The sequence below is a fragment of the Heterocephalus glaber genome, unplaced genomic scaffold (genome assembly GCF_053883595.1).
Source record: "Heterocephalus glaber isolate CG9 unplaced genomic scaffold, H.glaber_assembly_v1.0 deba00001481, whole genome shotgun sequence".
Taxonomy (NCBI): Eukaryota; Metazoa; Chordata; class Mammalia; order Rodentia; family Bathyergidae; genus Heterocephalus; species Heterocephalus glaber.
This window is the reverse complement of record NW_028258317.1, coordinates 31,357,966-31,381,107: the sequence shown is the minus strand read 5'-3', so window position 1 is coordinate 31,381,107 and position 23,142 is coordinate 31,357,966. Positions and strand designations below refer to the sequence as shown.

At 37.5% G+C, this 23,142-nt stretch overlaps 1 long non-coding RNA gene across 1 annotated transcript in view; it reads right to left on the bottom strand.

The window, feature by feature from the left end:
* Positions 1-10,294: 10,294 nt before the first annotated feature.
* Positions 10,295-23,142, bottom strand: part of LOC110347759 (uncharacterized) — a 32,790-nt gene continuing 19,942 nt past the window's right edge. The window contains exons 2-3 of the long non-coding RNA XR_002392552.2: positions 11,357-11,448; positions 10,295-10,388 (exon numbers count right to left, since the gene is read on the bottom strand). This is a non-coding gene — a long non-coding RNA (uncharacterized LOC110347759). The remainder of the gene's footprint in view (positions 10,389-11,356; positions 11,449-23,142) is intronic.

The following is a 23,142-nucleotide window of genomic DNA, read 5'->3' as shown; positions in this document are numbered from 1 at the left end:
CAACCAATCAACAAACAACATTTTCAAATCAAGCAGGGGTTTCTACCTTAATTTCCAAGAAATAAGATCAAAGGGAGTTTATTAGAGAACAGTTTAGATGTGAAGTAGAGCTCTTCTGTTCTCTGTGCAGGGACCCAGTCCACATCTCCCCCAGTCCAGCCTCTCTGGGACACGAGTCCTCCCGTTCTCCCCTTAGCCATTGAGCATTAGCATAAGTATCTATCTTACCTGAGCATACTCTTGGCCTGTTATTACTCCTTCCCACCTGTTCCAAAACATAGCTTCCAGTCCGTTAGAACTTCTAGCCCTTCATTCACTACTCCATTCTCTCCTCCTTCAACTCAGACTATCATGGATTAAAGGTTGCAGGTTAACAAGCTCCAACCATGCCATTCTCTTGCTGCAAATCCTTTGTTAGTCCTCTGTTGCCTGCTATAGTTCCATCCATTTTCTTCTAAGCTTGTCACATGCTGACCTCTTACCACTCACCCTCTCACCCAGCTGATACCCAAACACACACTGCTAGATAAAGCCATTCCCAAGACCACTTGTGTGCAGGCAAAATTAGAGCAACTTGCTATTCTGTGACCTCAGCAGGCATTCTCTAGCAATATACCTCCATACAACTTTTCCTCTTCTATTCTAAATTTCTCTCCTACCTTCTCTCCTTCTCACAGCCCAATATTTACCTGGCAAAATCCTATTCACCCTGTAAAGGCTTTCTCAGTGCTTATCTCTGGAAGCTACACTAGGTTAATTTATGTCTTCAATAGATATCATTACTGGGGTACCTTCCTTCTCAACTAGTTATAGATTCTTTTGCTAACAGTGAAAATTTGACAACTTTTAAGTGTTTTAAGACAAAATTTATTTTGCAAAAGTACATAGTTGTTTGGAAGAAAATGCAGATGAATATGGAGACCAGCACCCAGTATAGTGCTGGTGTGGTTGGTATCTATTAAAACAATTGACTGGATGAAACTGGGTGTGAATTTTCCTCTCCCAAAACTGTACCAAAATAAAATATAACATCATGGTCTTTGCATTGCTATATATGTAAAGAGCAATATATATGTCATATATATGATAATTAACTTTATAAGGTCTTATAAGATAAACAAATGAATCTGATCTGGAAAAATAAAAGGGTGGTGGAGAGAGGGGAGGAAAACAGGGAATTGAAATATGTTATGCACAGGTACCAGTCCTATACAGTGAATGTAATCATTATATACTGCAAACATGTACTAATAAAAGTTTTTTTTAATGAAAAAAGTGAAATATGTATAGTGGATTTTCACATACATTTGTATGGAAGAAGACAGGGGTGAAAATAGTTCAAATAATTCTAAATTAAAATATTCTTGTCAGCTGGACATAGTGGTGCATGCCTGTAATTCCAGTACTTGGGAGGCTAAGGCAGGAGGATTGCCGAGAGTTTGAGGCCAGCGTGGGCAAAATAGTGAGTTCAAGGCCAGCTTGAATTACAGAGTGAGACCCTGTCTCAAGTAAATGAATAAATAAATATTCTTGTCTTTGGAAGGAATTTTTTTAATTATTTGAAAATTTCTATTTATTTTCCCCATGGGCAAATGTTTATTTTATCCCAAACAACACCAGTTGGAGGCTAAAGCCTTGAAATACATTTCATGGTAGTAACAGATTAGCTCAAGACTTTTAGAAAATATACATAAAAGGGGTCTGGGATGTAGCTCAGTGGTTCTGCCGCCTGCCTCAAAAGTGCAAAGATCCGAGTTTGATCCCCAGTACCAAAAAAAAAAAAAAAAAGTAAAGTAAATATACATAAAAGTTGATGACGCATATTTATTATTTTCACAAGTATCTTCAGAGAAACTAAATCCAATGTCTGAAAATCTAGACTTTGCATGCTTACCCATCTATCCATCCATCACTCATTTTTCTTTATTTTCTCCCTCACTTCCCTGGTGATGTCATTTGTTTGATGTCATTACTTTATATGATAAGTGCTGAGAGCAGAGGCTCTGGGAAAATGGCCCCTTATTACCATTTTTCTCTTCCATCAGCCAACAGAAAGTGGTATGCTCTAATTTCTGTCTAATAACTGCCACATCCTGATTTCTTTTCTTTTTTTTTCTGAAATTCTTTTATTGGTACATTTTAGGTATACAGTACGTTTACATTTATCATTGGGTGTTTGTACCTGTGCATGATGTATCTTGGTTTTTATTTTTTTCCCCATTACCTGTATGCCCTTCACCCCCTCCACCCTTCCCTATATACATAGACTTCATTCCATTTTTTCTTTTTGCATAATTTTTCCTTTCCCCTACCCCTCCCACCACCCCTACCACTTTGAACCTTTTCCTATTTCAACGTATCACTTATTCATTATTAATCCTTTTAATCCATATTTACACTTTCAGTTTCTCACACTAGAGAAACTTCGGTATTTACACGTGTGTCTTATTTATTTCACTTAAAAGTATGGCCTCAATATGCATCCATTTAGCTATAAATGACTCTAGTTCCTTGTTCATTATGGCTGAGTAGTACTCTATTTTATAAAAACAAAACAAAACAAAAAAACCCCCCACATCTTCTTTATCCAGTTTCCAGTTGATGGGCACTTGGGCTGTTTCCAAGCTTTAGCTATTACAAACTGTGCCGCTATAAATATGGGTGCACATATATCACTGTGGTATGATTCTTTAAATTCTTTTGGGAAGATCCCCAGGAGGGGAATAGCTGGGTCAAATGAGACCTCTAGCCCTAATTCTTTGAGGTATCTCCATACTGATTTCCATAGTGGTTGCACCAGTCTGCACTCTCACCAACAAGGTTCCTTTCTACCTACAGTCCCTCCAGCATTTATTATTGGTTGATTTCTTGATAGCTGCCATTCTTTCTGGGGTGAGGTGGAATCTCAGTGTTGTTTTCATCTGCATCTCTTGAATGATCAGTGATGTTGAACTTTTTTTCATGTATTTATATGCTGCTTTTACTTCCTTGTCTGAGAAATATCTATTCATTTCAGATACCCATTTTTGAATTGGCTCTTTGAATTTGGGGGGTCTGATTTTTTTCAATTCTTTATATATTCTAGATAGTAGTCCTTTGAGGTACAGCTGCTAAAAAATTTTTCCCACATTGTAGGTTGTCTGTTAGCTCTGTTGGTAGTTTCTCTTGCAGTGGAGAAGCTTTTTAATAAGATGAGATCCCAGTTGTTGATTCTTTGTGCTAGTTCCCATGCTACTGAGGTTTTGTTCATAAAGTCTTTTCCTTTGCCAATTTTTCAAGAGTTCTACCTAACTTTTCTTCCAGCAAGTTTAGTGTTTCTGTCTTACTATTTCGATCTTTAATCCACTTCGATCTTAGTTTAGTGGATGGTGATAGGTATGGGTCTAGTTTTAATCTTTGGCAGGTTGAGAATCAGTTTTTCCAACACCATTTATTAAATAGGCTATCTTTCCTCCAATGATGGTGGTTGGCTCCTTTGTCAAAGATGAGGTGGCTGAGTATGTCTGGAGTTGTTTCTGCATCTTCTAATCTATTCCATTGATCCTCGGGTCTGTTTCTTTGCCAGTACCATGCTGTTTTTATCACAGTGGCTTTGTGGTAAAGTTTCAAGTTGGGGATTGTGATGCTCCCAGCCATGTCTCTGTTGCCTAGAATTGCTTTTGCTGTTGTAGGTCTCCTCTGGTTCCAAATGAATTTTTGGATTGTTTTCTCTAGTTCTGTGAAGTATATTGTTGGAATTTCAATTGGCACTGCATTAAATCTATATAATCGTTTTGGAAGTATGGCCATTTTCACTATATTGGTTCTTCCAACCCAGGAACAAGGGATGCCTTTCCATTTTCTTATATCCTCCTCAATCTCCTTTTTCAGAGTGCTGTAGTTTTCAGTGTAGAGGTCTTTTGCTTCCTTTGTTAGGTTGATTCCTAGATATTTCATTTTTTTGGATGCTACTGTAAAAGGAATTGTTTCCCTAATTTCTCTCTCAATGAGTCTGCTAATTGTGTATAAGTAGGCTATTGTTTTTTGAGTGTTGACCTTATATCCAGCTACTCTGCTAAATCTGTCAATTAAGTCTAGAAGTATTTTGGCGGAGTTTTTTAGGTCTTCTATGTAAAGTATCATATCATCAGCAAATAATGACACTTTAACTTCTCCCTTTCCTATCTTTTTTTCCTTTTCTTTCTGTTTTCTAATTTCTGTGGCTAAGGTTTCCAGAACTATATTGAACAGGAGTGGTGATAGTAGGCATCCTTGTTTTAGCGTGAAAGTTTTCAGTTTTTGACCATTTAGTATGATGTTGGCTGTTGGTTTTTCCTAGATGCCCTTAATCAGGTTGAGATAAAGACCTTCTATTCCAATTTTCTGCAGGGTTTTTATCATGTATGGGTGTTGGATTTTGTCAAATGCCTTTTCTGCATCTATTGAGATGATCACATGGTTTCTGTCCTTGACTCTGTTAATATAGTGTATTATATTTATTGATTTATGAATGTTGAACCATCCTTGCATCCCTGGGATAAATCCGACTTGGTCAGGGTGTACAATCTTCTCGATGACCCTCTGTATTTGGTTTGCCAATATCTTTTTTTTTTTTTTTTTGGTACCAGGGATCGAACTCAGGACCTTCAGCCTGCGTGACAGGTGCCGGAACCACTGAGCTAAATCCCCGGCCCCAGTTTGCCAATATCTTGTTGAGGATTTTTGCATCTATGTTCATTAGGGAGACTGGCTTGTGGTTCTCTTTTTGGATTGGGTCTTTCCCTGGTTTTGGAATCAAAGTAACATTGCTTCCAGGAATGAATTTGGAAGCCTTGCTTCCCTTTCAATTTCCTTGATGAGTTTAAAGAGTAATGGTGATAGTTCTTCTTTAAATGTCTTATAGATTCAGCAGTGAAGCCATCAGGGCCTGGGCTTTTCTTTGTTGCTAAATTTTTTATTACATTTTCAATTTCACTCATTGTAATTGGGTGTTTAGAATTTCTATATCTTCTTCATTTTACTTTGACAATTCATATGTATCTAGGAATCTGTCCATTTCTTCTGTGTTTTCCATATTATTAGAGTACAGCTTCTCAAAGTAGGTATTGATGATCCTCTGGATTTCTGCTGGGTCTATTGTGACTTCACCTTTTTCATTCTGAATTGCATGGATTTGGGCCTTTTCTTTCCTTTTTTTGATAAGGTTGGCTAAAGGTTTATCAACTTTATTTATTCTTTAGATAAATCAACTCTTTGATATGTTAATTTTTTGTATCATTCTCTTAGTCTCTAATGCATTGATTTCTGCTCTGATCTTTATAATTTCCTCTCTTGTACAAGCTTTGGGTTTGTCATGCTCTTTTTCTAGGAGCTTGAGGTTCTGCATTAGGTTATTTATCTGAGTTCTCTCTGTTTTCCTAATGTGGGCATTCACTGCTATAAATTTAGAACTGCTTTCATTGTGACCCATAGATTCCTGTACGTCGTACTGGCATTATCATTTGCTTGTAGAAACTGTCTAATTTCTTCTTTAATTTCCTCTGTGATCCTTTGGTTGTTCAGGAGGGTGTTATTCAATTTCCATGTGTTTGTGGGAGTTTTGTGGTTTCTTATGTTATTGATCTCCAATTTTATTGAACTATGGTCTGATAATATACAGGGGGTAACTTCAATTCTTTTACATCTACTTAGACATGTCCTACAAGCTAGCATGTGGTCTATTTTGGAGAATGACCCGTGTGCAGCTGAAAAAAATGTGTATTCTGATTTTGTGGGGTGGAACACTCTGTAAACATCTATTAAGTCTATTTGTTCAATAGCTTGGTTCAGTTCTAGAATTTCATTATTAATTTTTTGTCTAGATGATCTGTCTATTTGTGACAGTGGGGTATTGAGGTCCCCCACTACAATTGTATTAGTGCTTATTTGGTTTTTCATGTCCATTAATATTTGTTTTGTATAGTTGGGGGCATTTGTATTTGGTGCATATATATTTAGGATTGTCATCTCTTCCTCTTGGATGTTTCCCTTCACAAGGATGTAGTGACCATCTTTGTCTCTCTTAATTAGTTTTGGTTTGAAATCTACTTTGTCTGCAAATAAGATTGCTACTCCCGCTTTTTTCTGGGTTCCTGTTGCATGGAGAACTGTTTTCCATCCTTTTACTTTCAGTCTATGAATTTCTTTTTGAGTTAGGTGTGTTTCTTGTATACAGCATATTGCTGGATTTTGCTTCTTAATTCATTCTGTCAGTCTATTTCTTTTGATTGGTGAATTGAGGCCATTAACATTGATAGGTATAATTGATAGATATTGGTTCATCCTTGTCATGATGTTTTACTTTTGTTGGCTCTTTTATTTCTTATTTTTCCCCCCTTTCCCTTTAGTTTCCTACCTTGCCTGGTGGCTTCCCTCTGTTGGGCCTCATGGAGTTGTGACCTTCATTGTCTTTTTCTAGGATATTGCTTAGAATTGTTTGGAGTTCTGGTTTGGTGTTCATGAAATTTCTCAGGTGTTCTTTGTTGTGGAAGTATCTAATTTCCCCATGGATTTTGAAAGATAATTTTGGAGGATACAACAGTCTAGATTGGAAGTTATTTTTTTCAGGGCTTGAAATACTTCACTCCAGGCTCTCCTTGATTTGAGGGTTTGTGTTGAGAAGTCTGCCATGATTCTGATGGGCTTTCCTTTGTAGGTGATTTGTTTCTTTTGTCTAACTGCCTGTAGGATTTTGTTCTTCTGTTGGATTTCTGGGATCTTGACTATTATATGTCTAGGTGTAGTTTTTTTTTTATCATGACTAGATGGAGTTCTGTATGCCTCACTTATCTGTATGTCCAATTCTCCACCTCTGTCTGGGAAGTTTTCTACTATTACTTTTGTGAACAGTTTTTTATGTCATTTGTACTTTCTCCTGTTTTTTCGTGGACTCCTATCAGTTTTTTTTTGTTTGTTTGTTTTTTTGGTACCGGGTACTGAACTCGGGTCCTTGTGCTTGCGCAGCAGGCAGCAAAACCACTGAGCTAAATCCCCAGCCCCTCCTATCAGTCTTATGTTATTCTTCTTCACATTATCTAGCAGCTGCTGGATTAATTTCTCGTGGTCTCTTACTATTTTTAAGAAATCTCTGTTTTCATGGTCCTTAACCACAATCTTGTCTTCTATATCTGATCTTCTATCTTCAGATTCTCTTAATCTTCTCTGCATGCTTTCAATGGAGTTTTTAATCTCCTGAATATTTGTTTGAATCTGTTTCATAGATTCCATTTCTTTCTTATGTTGGGTGATCATGGTTTCCATTTCTTTCTTATGCTGGACATTTATGTCTTCCAGCATGTTTCTGAGCTTATCTATTTTTTTTTATCTGTTTCTGTTCTAGGGCCTCTAATCATGTCTTTCACTCTGCTCACCATCTCTGTAGTTCTCTGGGAGATTATTTCTGCTTTGAATTTTTCTAGAGCCTCATTCATCTGTTTTGTTACTTCCTGTGCTATCAGTTCAGGGTGTCCAGGTGGTTGATTATCAGACTTTTCTACCTCATTTCCTCCAAAATTTGCCTTTTGTGGGGTGGAAGTCTTAGTTTGTGCCTTGTTTAAATGTCTTCTCATTTTTGTTTATGGTACTGTCCTTGGTTTAATTCCTGGGTTGATACTTTGAAGTTGCTTATTGTAAGCAACTTTGTTGATGTATTTAGAATCCTTAAGGAATGATTGCTTCTCAGAGGTGTCTTTCAGATATAGCTGGTCTTCAGGTTTTGAGTCTCTAATGGCTCTGAGGCTGTCTCATTTTCATTATACCAGGAAGGACAACGGATGAGATCAATCACAACACTTTAGCCCAAATGATAAAATCAGCAACACAATAGCATCAAGTACCTCTTAGAAAATGATAATTTGTGGTAGTTATTAATCTATGACCTTTAACTGTGTGAATTAAATCAAAATCTAGGACCAACCCAACATATGTTTATAGTGGATACACTCTTCAATATAGCAACTTTACCCTTCGGAATGGGGAGTTAGAAGGAGTTGGGGAGGGAGGAATAGGTAGGTAGAAGGATAGGGGAATGTTAGCAGTGAGGCCAGAGGGCACAGGCAAGAGAAGGAAAAAGAAGAAATGACAAATAAAGAAGAAATACAAGTTAGGGCCAGAACAGGAACACAAAGGGGAGATGAAGAACAATGTGGGACAGCAAGGGAGTGAGGCAGAGAGAAAGAGAGAAAGAAAAGAGAAGAGAAAGAAAAAAGAGAAAAATAAAAATTTTAAGAGTAGAAAAGAAGAAAAAAATTAAAAATAAGAGCAAAAAAAATAGTGGTAATTTTGAAAATAACAAATAAAAGATACAAATGTAGGGCCTCCTTCAGGGCATGTCTCTGCTGTCACAACAGACAACATGGGCAGCAATGTGCAGTTATAAGTCAATGAGTCTCAGTAAGCCAGTCACAGACCCGTGAGATTCAGGCAGATTTCTGGCTGCAAGTCCCAAGTTGAGCTCCCTGTTCTCCTGCAGGGTTGAACTCTGAAAGGTTCTATTGCAGGTTCCAGCTGCCCTTCCCCTGAAGATAGTCTAGGTTCTGATGGGAGGTGATGATCCCTCCAACTTACCAAGTACAGTGGTCTGGTGTGCCTTTATTGCAGAGATTCTCTTCACTTTTCCAGTGGGCTTGTTTTCATCAGAGAGCCTGAGAGAGGCCCTCTCTCTGTTGTTCACTTCTGCAGCTCAGGACAATGGCTTTTATGTTCCCCTGTGCCTCTGTAGTGTGAAACCAGGTAGCTGCACAGCCAAGAGGCCAGAGGCCTGGGGTGGGGGAGGGGGTGGGGGCTGTTGTTGTAGGTGCCCGTGCCACCAACTGGTGGGCATGCCTGGGGGCCGGTCCTCACCATGTCCCTGTCCGTGTCCTGGTCACAAGTGGGCAGAGCGAGCTGGTGGCAGTCAGTCTGCAACTACTCTTCCCGTGGCCAAGCTGGCGGCTGGTGGACTTGCCCGGGGGAGGGGGTTCCTCACTGTGTCCGTGTCCTGGTCGCAAGTGGGCCTGATTTCTTATTCATTTGCGCCATCTGGAGTGTTCAGAGTCTTTCCCTCTCTCTACTCCCAATCCTACAGCCTAGACTGGAAATTCTACAGGCTGCTGGATTGGCACTAGGCCTTAAAGATTCTGTTGTCTGATCACTTTATTTCACTGGCACCACCAAGCTAGCTAAAGCTAGGATCTCTTTGCATAGTACTGTGCAAAATTTCACCTGTATCTTCCAATCTTCCCTTAGCATACTTGGTTATTAGTCACAAGTTGCCATCTATTTTGCCTAGGAATACTCTCCTCCTCTATATCACTCCTTTCCGGATGATCCAAAACATTGCTCTGCTTCTCCGCCAAAACTTTGCCATCCTTCCTTTACCGCTCCATTCAGAAATCCAAACCCCAAGGCTTGGATGCTTGCCTTGTTGTGTCAGCAATTCCTCACTTTAACCCCCGTCCTATTCCCAGGCAATTGTGTTCAAATGTGATTGTTTCATTTACCTATGCCAGAGCCACCTTTTAATTTGTTTTCTATGCCTTGAACATCCTTCCTACTCAGTTCATTTTACTATGGCATTAATTCTTAGCTGTATTTGTTAAACAACGCTTTCTATTACTTTTCTCACATAATCTTTAAAGATGAGCAAACAAAGTCACGTTGGTGAAATATTTTGACCAAGATCACATAGCTAGTAAATGGTGGAACCAAGATTAGAACCTTAGTCTGTTTTTAGACATCGAAGTTCTAACCACTATGCTATATTAACTTGTTTCATGTAACTGTTCAGTATTTGTTTGCAGTACTTATTTTCTTTGTATTATATATAACAGAGCCAAATGTTTGCCTTCTATGTAAAAGCTAAAACTATACAATTTCTAGAGGAAAACACAGTATAAAAAGCATTGTGATCTTGAGTAGGTATGTATTTCTTAGAATTTTTTCAGAATCTTCTTAGATACTTTCTTAGATACCTAATCAAGTATTTCTTACTACTTCTGATCCTCAAAAGACAATTTTAAGTGAATAAAAAGATAAGCTGTAGATTAGGAGAAACTATAACACATGTGACCAATAAAGGACATGTATGCAAACATATGCAGAACTCACAACAGTCAATAATAAGACAAATGACCAAATAAAAGTGGACAAAAGATTTGAACACATGCTTCACCAACGAAGGTACATGGAAATAATAAAGGTGCTCAAAAGTCATTATTCATTAGGGAAATACAAATAAAACCACAATGAGATACCACTGCACATGTATAAGGATAGCTAAATTAAAGAGACACACTACCTTAAATGTTGGTGAAAAGGTGCCACAACTGGGTTCTCATGCACAGATTTACTTGGAATGGCCCCAAACTGGAAACAACCCAAAGTTCCATCAACTGATGACAAAAAAACAAGAGTGGTGAAGCTGTGCATAGATTATTACTCGGCAAAGAAAAGGGATTACTCACGTAAAAAACAGGATGTAACTTAACATAATTATGCTGATTGTAAAAAGCCAGATTTTATTTTATTATTTTTTCCTTAAATTCTTTTATTGGTACATTTTAGGTATACAATACTTTTACATTTATCATTGGGTGCTTGTACCTGTATATGATGTATCTTGGTTCTTATTTTTTTCCTCATTACCTGTGTGCCCTTCACCCCCTTCCACCCTTCCCTATTTACACAGACTTCATTTCTATTTTTTTCTTTTCTCATAATTTTTCCTTTCCCTTCTTTCCTTTCCCCTTTCCTTCCCACCACCCCTACCCCTTTGGACCTTTTCTTCCTATTTCAAATTATCAATTATTTGTTTTAATCAGTTTAACCCTTATTTACTCTTTCAGTTTCTCACACTAGAGAAACTATTCAGTATTTACACATGTGTGTCCTATTTATTTCACTTAAGAATATGGCCTCAATGTGCATCCATTTAGCTATAAATGTCTCTAGTTTCTTGTTAAAAGCCAGATTTTAAAAAGAGTGCACACTGTGTGAGTTCACTCACCCTAAATTCTAAGAAATGGAAATTGGTCTACAGTGACAGAAGGCAGATCAGAGGCTACTTGAGAATGGATGAGGGGAAAGACTGAGGGATGGATTGAAAAAAGTGTGAGGGTGGACATGCTCATTGTCTGGGCTGTGGTGATGGTTTTACAGGTATATATCTTAAACCTTATCAAATTTAAATTTACAGATTTTACTATATGTTGGTTACACTGTATTTTGATAAAGCTATTAAAGTTTAACATTTTATGGAGAGAGACATTGTTGGTTATTTGTTTTGAAGAATTGGTTTATTCTTCTTCATGAAACAATGTCCCATTTATTATCAAAGGAGAACAAAACAAAAAATCCTTACCAATTCAAAGGAACTCAGTACTCTGCGGTTGAACCTCTTTTGAGTTCCTGCCCTTCTCCTCAAGGTGCCTTGTGTGCAGCAGTTTGCATGACCTAAATGTGAAGAAAACTGGGTTTCAGACCTGTGCACTAGGCCCACAGATTGTCATTTTGTTTCCTGATAGCCTGTGGTTGTGGGGCTTATCACACCGGTGTCTGGACACTAGGACACTAGGTGTAGCTCTGGTGAGTCTGCGAAGTGGAATGGCCCCAGCTGCTACTGTCTTGTCTTTTCTAGCCCTTGGTCTCCATGTCTCCCCCTCTCTCCCTTTGGTAGTTAGGCAGAAACCTTTAGGGAAATCTCTGGGGAACTGGTCACCCTAGTTCAGACTTTCTGTCCAGGCACCTCTCTGTCTTTTCCGTGTCGCACTGGACACAGTTCTGTTCGATGCCCAGCTACTTTAGTGCTCACAGGCCTCCCTGTGTCTGTCCAGGGAAGCAGGTGGCCACACTGATGGCTGGAGGTTCTTCCATGTTGTTCAGGGTGTTTCTGTCACCACATTCCCATCTTCACTGCAGAGCCAGGACTAAATAAAGCTGGCATAGTCAGGCTCAAAATTTGAGGTACTCTCTTTCCCGGCTTGCAAAATTGAGAATCTTTTAAACTTTTCAACTCAGTCATCTCCTATTGTCATCTTGCCCTGTGCCCACCTGCGTGGCAGTTTGTTTTAAGCCCGTGGTAGAATGCTGGTGAGAGAGAACAGGGGCTTTGGCTTACTTAGATCTTTCCATTCTGTATGCTTTTCCCCCATTCTGCATTCTATTTTCCCATGCTTCCTTTTCTAGACTCTCTCTTTCCTCTCATCCTAGAAGTTCCACTAGTTCCTTAGGCAAGTATGTATCCCCTTATGGTCATGCCCTTGCTTCTGTCTCTGGAGCTTATTTTAATACTCAATTCACAGCTCTCAAAGTTTTATCATCATAGAGCCAGTCTTTGGGGGACTTAGGAGTTCCACTTACTCTCACCAAAGTTTGACTCTCAATTCCATTGCTCACTAGGGACTGAAAAGTCCCATTTTGATAGGAAAAGATTGAGAGTGAACTCATTCCATTCTTTTACGTTTTTACTACAATATGCTCAAATCTCCTGAGACAAAAGACAGCTCTGGCAGGCTAGAAATACAAAGAAAATATCACATTAATATATTTCAAAATTGTTATCCTTGTTACATGTATATAATCAAAGCTTTATTAAAATTTATATATACTCTCTATTTCTGTATGTTTTTCTTACCAAAAAGTGATTCTCTTAGATTAATTCACCTTATAAACTGCTTAGACAAGTCCACACCAAAAATCCGTAAATATAGTAATTTTTAATAGATGAAGTTTACTTTTTTAGTTGAAACCTTATTTGGGTTGCAGATATAGTTTCAAAAAATATAACTTTATAATGATCACATTAGATACAATTGTGTGTGTTATATTCTGAACATTTTTAAAGACAGTGCTACTGTTTGGTGTTCTAAAGGAAGGCATTTTTTCCAGTTTTTTATTAGTCCATGTTTGGAGCACATAATAACTAGTTAACATGTGGAGTTGGGGCATGTGCCTAATGAATCTCAGTACTTTATTCATCCCCTTCATTTTCTCTCCACCCTTCCCACCTCTCTTGATCCCCTTTCCAGTTGCAAAAGATCTGTCTCCCTACTTCCTATTATCTAGCTTTTATTTTGCTCTTTATTTATATTTGAGGTTTTTTATTCGAGAGAAACAATGCAATATCTAAACTTGTGTGTCTGATTTATTTCACTTGACATTATAATATCCAGCTGCATCCATTTTCAGGACTCAAATTTATCTTTTTTTATGACAGAGTAGTGCTCCACTGTGTATAAATACTATTTTTTTCTATTCATTTATATGTCAATGCGCATAAAGACCACTTCCAAGATTTAGCTATTATGAATTGTGCTGCCATAAATGTGTGTGCACTGGGTGTGGTGGCAAACATCTGTAATTCCAGCTCTCTGGAGGCTGAGGCAGGAGGATTGCTGCAAGTTTGAGGCCAGCCTGGGCTACACAGTGAGTTCAAGGATAGCCTGGGCTACATAGTGAAACCCTGTGTCCAAAAAAAACCAAAACACCAAATACCCAAAAAAACCCCATAAACATGTGTGTGCACATATCAGTGTAATATGATGTTTTAAAATCTTTCAGGAAGATACCCAGAAGAGGAATAGCTGGGTCACGTGGAATTTCTACTTTTAGTTTTCTGGGGCATCTCCATACTGATTTCTAGAGTGGTTGTATTAGTTTACATTCCTACCAACAAGGCATTTTTAAAATAAAACATGCTGTAAGAATGTAAGACTTTGTGGCTTTAAGATATGAACAAGGTCAGGAAGCAAAACTGCAACATCTTTTGTAATCTTGTGAGTGTGCATGTGTGTGTGTTGCATGTGTCTGTTTTGTTGTTGTGTTTCACACACAAAGTGTGTGTTTGGAAGATTGAACACAGGGCTTTCACAGTAAACTACATCTCTAGATATTTTGTCCTTTTTTCCCAGTACTGGGGATTGAACTCAGGACTTTCCACTTGCGAGGCAGGTGGCAGAACCACTGAGCTACATCCCCAGCCCTCTCTTTTATTTTTGAAGCACTATCTTGCTAACTTGACCAGGCTGTGCTTAAACTTGTGATCCTCTTATCTCAGCCTCCCAGAGTGCTGGGATTACAGGTATCTAATCCAATTTTTAAATAAGAAAAGTTAAAAAACAAAAGATAAAGTTACAAACAACTTATCAGCTTATACATTATCTAGAAGCTATTGATTTTTTTGTAGATGAATGTAGCTCACATTGTACATTTGTAAAGTTTAATAATGTTTCGAAAGCCTGGTTCCAAAGGAAATATGACCAGAAAGATTCCTTCCTTGAATAATGAATTCCTGAGATTGAGATAAAAAGGCTATCCCTCAGATTCTTGTACATCAGATTGGATAAGAAGATCATAAAGCCAGGTGTGGTGGGACATGCCTGTAATCCCAGCACTTGGGAGGCTGGGGCAGGAGGATCTCTGTAAGTTTGAGGCCAACCTGGGCTACATAGTTCAAGGCCAGTCTGGACTACATATTGAGACCCTGTCTGAAAAAAAAAAGAGGATCAGGAGAATTTCAACCATCTGGCTCTAGTATTCTCTAACACCATGAGCCATTCCATATCTCAGATATATAGTTTTTATGAAAGCTGTTCTAAAAAAAAAAAGCCATCCATAGTAGATGTTAGTGTTTGTACTTCTTTGTTCATTTTTTGGTTTTATATTTTCACTCTGCTGCTTGTGTATACTTTCTACAGAATTGTTGTTAATCAAAAATATTGCAGGCAGGGATTTAGCTCAGTGGCACCATGCCTTGAAAGTGCAAGATCCTGAGTTCAACCTCTGGCACCAGGAAAAAAGAAAAGAAAAGAAAAAAAGAAAAGAGCAGAGAGGAGAAGAGAAGAGGAAAGAAAAGAAAAAAAAATATTGTACAAGTCCTTGTCCTAGGTAGGCCCTTACTGAATATTTGAGAGAGAATGAATTTAACAACAAAAACACAGGGTCTCTATTCTCAAGGAGTCTATAATTTAGTAAAAGATTAGACATTTTTCTTTTATTTACTCAGAAACAGGAGTTATAGGAGGCAAGGAATTTATAGCTTGGGTTCCAGTGTAGGCCTCACTTGTGTGTGATGTTTGATAAGTATTAAAGTCTGTCTGAGCCTCAGTCCTCTTGCTTATTTTTATTTTTTGTAGTGCTGGAGATGAAACCCAGGGCCTCCTACATAGTAGGTAAGTGCTTTACTAGTGAGCCACCTTCCTGGCCAGCACTTTTATTTTTAAGTTGAAAGTAATACTACTACAGGTCCTGTCCTCCTCAAGTGAGGATCCTCAAGTGTGGATCATCGGCGACGACTATCAGGTTCAAGTGAAAGTGAGACCAAGGTCCTGGCAAGCCTGAAAGTAACCTGCTCCCGAAGTTCTCAGGTGGAACCCCAGATGCTGCCTGACACTGTGTGGAATCCTGTGGAAGACAGGACTGGGGATTGGACATAGGGCTAGGAAAGTGTCAGCAACGGTAGGCAACGGGGTTACACACTACATGAAATTCAAGAATTTAAACCTTTGGCCAGAAAATGTCCAGCACATTTTCTATATTAAGAAGTAGTCACAGGGCTGTGAGTTTAGCTCAGTGGTACAGCACTTGTCTAGCACATATCCCTGACACGGGGGGGGGGGGGAGAAAGAAAGAGAGAATGAAGAAAGAAAGGTATAGAAGAGGAAGTAATGAATGGATTGGGGGCAGGAGATACAGGGGAGAGCAGAAGTGGACTCAGAATTATATATAAGATCAAGTAAGGCTACTCTGAGATAAGAATATCTTGATTGGAATTCTAGATAAAGACTGGCCGAACAAAACAGAGAGCAGAGGCAGTAATGTCATCAGCAAGATACACTTACGTTTGCCCGCTGTGCAGACAGAAAACTCTAATTTCCCTGCCTCTGGCTGAGGGTAGTAGCAGTAGGTGGAGACTGGGTCTCTCCAGGGTGTAGAGAAAACAAAAAGGCTAAATTGCATCTTTACACAATTAGATACCAGGGTCAAAGAGAGAAAAAGAAACTTCAACTTGCCATAAGTAGTAAGCGCTTAAACTTATTTGAAATTTAGTCTATTGATTTTGAGGGTTTACCAGGGATGGAACTTGGCACCTTCCACTTTCGAGGTAGGTGGGGGAACCACTGAGCTAAATCCCTGGCCCTAATCTATTGATTTTTAAGGTTTATTAGTCCATTACAATCACACTTACATGCCCACTCTTCAAGGGCATAATGGTTTCTTATCTGCTTCTTAGAAATAATGTTTACTGCACATATAACTTTTAAGATTGTGGAGGAAATGGTTTGTATTGCTGTTTCGAATGTCTTCCTCCACATATCCAGAGCTTGCTTAGTGGTATGCATTGTACCTTCTGAGAGACGGTGGCTGCCCCACCCTGGGTATGAGTGCTACCTGCCCTAAGGGTGGGTAGCCTGGAGAAGATATATCAGACAGGAAGAGGGTTGCTGTTCATTGGTTGTCACTTGTTGCTTGGTACTTTGCTGCTTTGCTGCCTTCTGTCTGCCACAGACTGTTTCTCCTCTCTGATGCCCCTGTGCTTAGAGCCATCCGACTATGAACTAAAACCTCACCAGTTAAATTTGTTAGCCGAATAAATCTTTCTTCCTTTAACTTTGGAAAGTTTGTGAACCAAATAAATCTTTCTTCCTTTAACTTTGGGTGTTAGGTATTCTGCCTCAGTAATGAGAGAAGTAACTAAGACAGAGGACAGAGGAAGACATTTTTGTTGTTGTTGTTCTTTTATTGGTACATTTTAGGTATACAATTCGTTTACATTATCATTGGGTGCTTGTACCTGAACATGATGTATCTTGGTTCTTATTTTTTCCCCCTTACCTGTGCGCCCTTCCCTATTTACATAGACATCATTTCCATTTTTTTTTTCTTTTCTCATAGTTTTTCCTTTCCCTCTCTTCCTTTCCCCTTCCCTTCCCTTCACTCCTTCATCTTTGGATCTTTTTTCCTATTTCAAATTATCAATTATTCATTTTAATCATTTTCATCAGAGGAAGACATTTTACTAAGACCTCCCCAGACCCCTGCCAGAGACACCAGTTTGAACAACTCTTCATGTACTGAATTTCCCTCAGAAGAGATAAGCCAGGTGAGAGACCATAGTGCTTCATTTTAGTACAAGAAAAGGGGCACTGAAGGAAGAAAAGAGTTGCCTGTGTCAATCCTTCTCCAACTTTAAGCACAGCAGGGAGAGATGCCTCCCCCATGGGAGCAGGGAGAGGGAATCAAGTCTAGGCCTTAGACCTGAAGCCAGGCCTGCCACGGGGAAACCTGGTTCCTGCCCCAAGGCCAGTACTCACAAAACAAACCCTAATCCAGTTTATACAGGTGGTCAAGAGAACGTCTCCACCGTCCCTCCCTTAAACTCAGGTAGCCCAGCTAGGAACAAGACTCTACTGGGACACAATACCTGATACCTACCACTTAAAGGATAAGAGGTTTAATTTGGGTCACAATTTCATGTCTTGGCCCTGCGCTTTGCTAGTTTCTGAAGGGTTTGAGCTCCAGGTATGACCTGGAATAACAATATGGTGGCCATGGAAAACTCCACTCCATCCCTTCCTCAACCTCAGGTAGCACAACACAGAAAAAATAATAGCTTGTTCAGGTGAATAAAAGAGAAATAGGATCCGAGTTGTTACCTGTGAGTCTGGAGCTAGTTCTTCCAGGCTGAGGCCCAGAGCTGGGCAAAATCCCATGGTGCCTGCCCACCAGCCAGTGATAACAGAATTATGTCTGAGGACCTACCCCAGCTCAGCAGCAGGTAGAGACTTGTGGTTATGAAAACAGTTTAGTCATTCCTTCAATTAATTCCAAACAGCATACCAACTATCGATTTAGGACAACCTGGGCCTGGGGCACACTCTAGTGCTGAAGTTGTGACAAGACACTAATAGTGGATTCAAGGCAAACCTGGACTCAGGACAGACAGGGCTTAGGGCTGAAATAGCATAAGTGACCCTAGTCACATATACAATATGTAGTCTGTTTAGAATTTCTAAAAGGACCGGTGTAAAACCAGCTTACAAAGTCTGGAATAAATGGCCAGTTCAATGACACATAGATGATGTTGTTTGCCAACAAGCATTAAGAACTTTCTAGAATTGTGGCCTCACCTAACAGATAAAATAAGGTTTCCAGAACTGGCCATTTAACAACCAATATATACAAACTCTTGCAAAAAGAATTCAAAATGGCTTTTTAAAAGAAATTCAATGAGCTTCAAGAAAAACACAGAAAAATGATTCAGTACTAAATTAGAGAAACTTAACAGAGAGATTGAAGTAATTTTTTAAAAAGTCAAACAGAATCTGGAATTAAAAATATAATAGAAGGTATCAAAAGCAGAATAGGTCAAACAGAAGAAAGCATTATTGGCCTAAAAAGAGGCTACTGGAAAATTCAGTTGGAGGAGAAAAAGAGAAAAAGGATGAAAAGGACAATATTTTGGTTATTTGAGGCTAAAGAAGGACATTAGATTACCAAAGGGATAGGAAGATAACTCAAAGAAATAATACAGAAAACTTCCTAATCTTAGAAAAGTATGTAAATACCCCGATACAGGATAGTCACAGGTCACCAGCCAGATTAAACTCAAACAAGTCTGCCCCAAGACATATTATAATGAAACTCTCAAAGGTTAAATATAGGAGGGCAGGGGAAGGGGGAAAAATAAGAACGAAGAGAGATTATGTAAAGGTGCAAAATTCCAATGATGAATGTTATTATATCGTATACCTAAAATGTACCAATGAAATAACATTTTTTAAAAAGGTTAAATATAAAGAGATGAGTCTCAAAGAACTCAGAGAAAAGAAACAACACATAAAATGGTACCAATTTGCCTCATAGGAGATTTTTCAGAGGAAGTCTTACAAGCCAGAAGGGAGTGGAGTTAGATTTTAACAGTACATAAAGAAAAAAACTTTCAAGCCAAAATTCTATATTAAGCAAAACCACCCTTTAGAAATTGAAGAAGATAGACAGTCATATGCAAACAAAAAGTGAGATAATATATCTCCACCAGACCTGTCCTAAAAGAAACATTAAAGATGGACACAAAGTCTATGTAAATAGGGAGGGGTGGAGGGGTTGAAGGGAGGGCAGGGGTATGGGGAAAAAATAAGAACCAAGACATTATGTAAAGGTGCAAATTTCCAATGATGAATGTCATATTGTACACCTAAAATGTACCGATAAAATTAATTTAAAAAAGAAACATTAAAGAGATTTCTTCAACCCGAAAGAGATATTAATAAAAAAAAATGTGGAAAGTTATAAAACTCACTGGTAAGAATAACTATATAAACAGAATGTTCTAAAATTGCAAACATGCTGCATAGACTATTCATATCTTTAGTACAATGACTAAAAATAATAACTGCGTAAGTATATTAAGAGATAGGAAATATAGAAATGTGTAAAATGGGGCATCAAAAATTCCAAATGTGAGGAAAATGGAGTGTAAATGTACAGTTTTCTATTAGTGTATTTTCTCTCTTTTTTAACTGTTTCCATATCTTTACCATTGTATTAAATTTTTATCATTTCAAAATAGCTTCCATAACAAAAGATGTATTTATAAGACCCCCATTGCAACCACAAAGGAAAATCTATATTAGACAAACAAAAATAATAAGCAAGGAATCAAAACACATTGCTAGAAAAAATCACCTAAGCAGAAATGAACACTGTAAGAGGGAGAAATAAATAAATGAACAATAATAAAACTAGAAAAAAAGTTATAAAATGGCTATAGTAAGATCTACCTATTGATAATTACCTTAAATGCAAATAGATTTAATTCTCCAATTAAAAAATACAGAGTGGGCTGGGGATTTAGCTCAGTGGTTATGCCGCCTGCCTTGTAACCGCAAGGACCCGAGTTTGATCCCTGGTACCCCCCCAAAAAGACACAGAGTAACTGAATGAATTAAAAACAAGACTCAAGTACGTGTTGCTTATAAGAAACTTATTTTACCTCAAGGGCATGCATAGACTGAAGTGAAAGAATGGAATAAGATGTTCTGTGTAAATGGAATGCAAAAGACAGCAGGAGTAGCCATTCTCATATAAGATAAAGTAGACCTTAAAAGTAGAAATAACTATATATATATATATATATATATGCCAATATCAAATAATCCCAATATATAAAGGAAATATTAATAGTCCTAAAAGGAGGGAGAGAATATAATGATAGTAGGGTACTTTAACACCTCACTTTGAGAAATTAACAGCTCATCTAGAAAGAAAATCAATGAAGAGACAGTAAAATAATTGCCCCTTAGACCAATGGACCTAACAATCATCTACAGAATACTTCAACTACAGCTAAAGAATAAATTTTCTTCTCAACAGCACATGGAACATTCTCCAGAATAGATCATGTGGTAGATCACTAAACTATTTTCCACAAATAAAAAATGCAATCATATCAAGCATCTTTTAAGAACATAGTATAGGGGGGCCGGGGACTTAGCTCAGTGGTTCGGCCGCCTGCTGTGCAAGCACAAGGACCCGAGTTTGATCACCAGTACCAAAAAAAGAAAAAAAAAAAAGAACATAGTGTAGGGCCAGGGATTTAGCTCAGTGGCTCTGCCACCTGCCTCACAAGTGCAAGGTCCCGAGTTCAATCCCCGGTACAAAAAAAAAGACCACAGTGGATATCAATAACGACAAAAACTGCAAATTATAAAATATATAAAATCAAACCATTTACTACTAAACAACCAATGGATCAAGAAAAAGATTAAGAAGGAAATTAAAATATTTCTTAGAACAAGTGAAAATGGAAACACAATATCAAAACCTATGTGATATTCCAAAGCAGTATTAAGAGAGAAGTTTACAGCAATCAACTAGTACATCAAAAAAGCAGAAAAGCCGCAAACAACTTACTACTGCTCTTCAAATAACTAGAAAATTAAGAACAAACCAACTTCAAATTAGTAGAAAGAAATAATTAAGAACAGAGCACAAATACATGAAATATAGACTAAAACAATACAGAAGATCAATGAAACAAGGACCTAACATTTTGAAAAGATAAAATTGACAGTCTTAGACTCAGAGAAAAGGAGAAAGGACTCAAAGTCAGAGATGAAAAAGGAGCCATTACAACTGACATCATTGAAATATATAGGATCTTTAGAGATTGTTATAAATAACTTTATGCCAACAAATTCAATAAACTAGAAATGGACAAATTCTTGGACACATATACCTTGCCAAGATTGAATCATAAAAGAATAGAAAACCTGAATGGGTCAATGTTGAGTAAGAAGATTAAAGCAGTAATTTAAAAATTTCCATCTAAAAAATATCTAAGACTAGACAGCCTCACTGGTGAATCCTGCAAAACATTTAAAGAACAATTAATTGTAATTTTTCTTAAATTATACCCAAAATTTGGAGACTAGGGAATTCTTCCACATTCTTTCTACAAGGCCAGCATTACTCTGATACAAAACCAAAGAAATAACAACAAAAAAAAGAAAGCTATATGTAAATATTCTTGATGAATGTGGATACAAAAATCCTCAACAGAATGCTCTCAAATGCTAGCCAAATCAATATTTCTCTATAAATCTGTAACAAGGTAAGGAGTCCAGCACTCACCATTTACAATATAGCACTGGAAGTCCTTGCCTATGGAATAGGCAAAAAAAAATAAACTGTATCCAAATTGGAAAGGAGAAAGTCAAACTGTCACACTTTGCAGATAAAGTGACCTTGTACTGTATTATAGAAAACCCAAAGATTTCACTATTAGAACTAGTAAATGAATTCAGCAATGTTGCAGGATGCAAAATCAACATGCAAAAATCAGTAGTGTATATGCTGATGGCTGATTAAATGGAACAGAAATCAGGAAAGAAATACTATTTACAATAGCTACCAAAGACAAAAACAACGCTAGGAATAAATGTAACCAAAGAGGTGAAAGACGACTACAAAGAAATCTCTGAAACACTGATATAGAAATTGAAATATCAATCAGGGCACTATGATGAATAGAAGTGATGAGAGTAGGTATCCTTGTCTTATTCCTGTTTTTAGGGAGAAAATAATTTATTCTTTCTTCACTACGTATGAAGTTAGCAGTAGGTATTTTGTAGATACTCTGTCAGATTTAGGAGATTTTATTCTAATATTACTTTGCTTTGAATTTTGGGGTCTTTGTCATGAATGGGTGTAAAATTTTGTCAAAAGACTTTTCTGCATCTATTGAGATTATATTTCTTAATGTGATAAATCAAACTTGCAGTAATGAGATGAACCCTACAAAAGTACCATCCTTTTATGTATGTTCTAATATTTTAAGTTTGACGTCTATTTTATCTAATATTAATGTAGTTGTCCTAGCTTTCTTATGGAAAGTGACTACATGTTATATCTTTTTCTATTCTTTTACTTTTAGCTTCTTTCTGTTTATTTAAATAATGTCACTTATAATATATAGTAGTTGCATTTCCCATTTTTAAGTGGAGCTTTGGGGTTTGAATCCAGAGTCACACCCACGTTAAGCACATGCTCTACCATTGAGCTGTACTCCAGGCCCAGGATTTTACTTTTTTATCCAGTCTGACAGTCTCTGCTTTTGAATTATTTAGTTTGCACATAATAGTATTATTGGGTTAATGTCTACCATTTTGCTATTTTTTTCTATCTGCCCTGTTTAATCTTTCTTCTCCTTGCCTGACTTTTTTTTCAAATTATCAATTACTTTTGGGGATTTAATTTTTTACACTGGATTTTGGCTATACCCTTGTTGATTTTGTTCTGAGAATTATCAGTTACATCCTTAACTTTTAATCTACATTGAATTAGTATAGCACATCAATATATTGTAAGAAACTTACAACAGAATGCTTTCATTTCTTACTGTCACTATTTCTATTTCTATATCCTGCTATATATGTGTCTTCTACATATATTATAAATTCCACAATAAATTATTTTGTTTGAGAAGTTATTTATCTTTCAAATAAATTTATAAATGGGGGAGTCTTTATACTTACCATTTCCAAGATTCCTCAACCTCTTACGCAGACTCTATTTTCACCTGGTATCATTTCTCCTTATCCTTAAGAATTTCTTTTCATATTTTTCTAATATGGTGATAAATTCTTT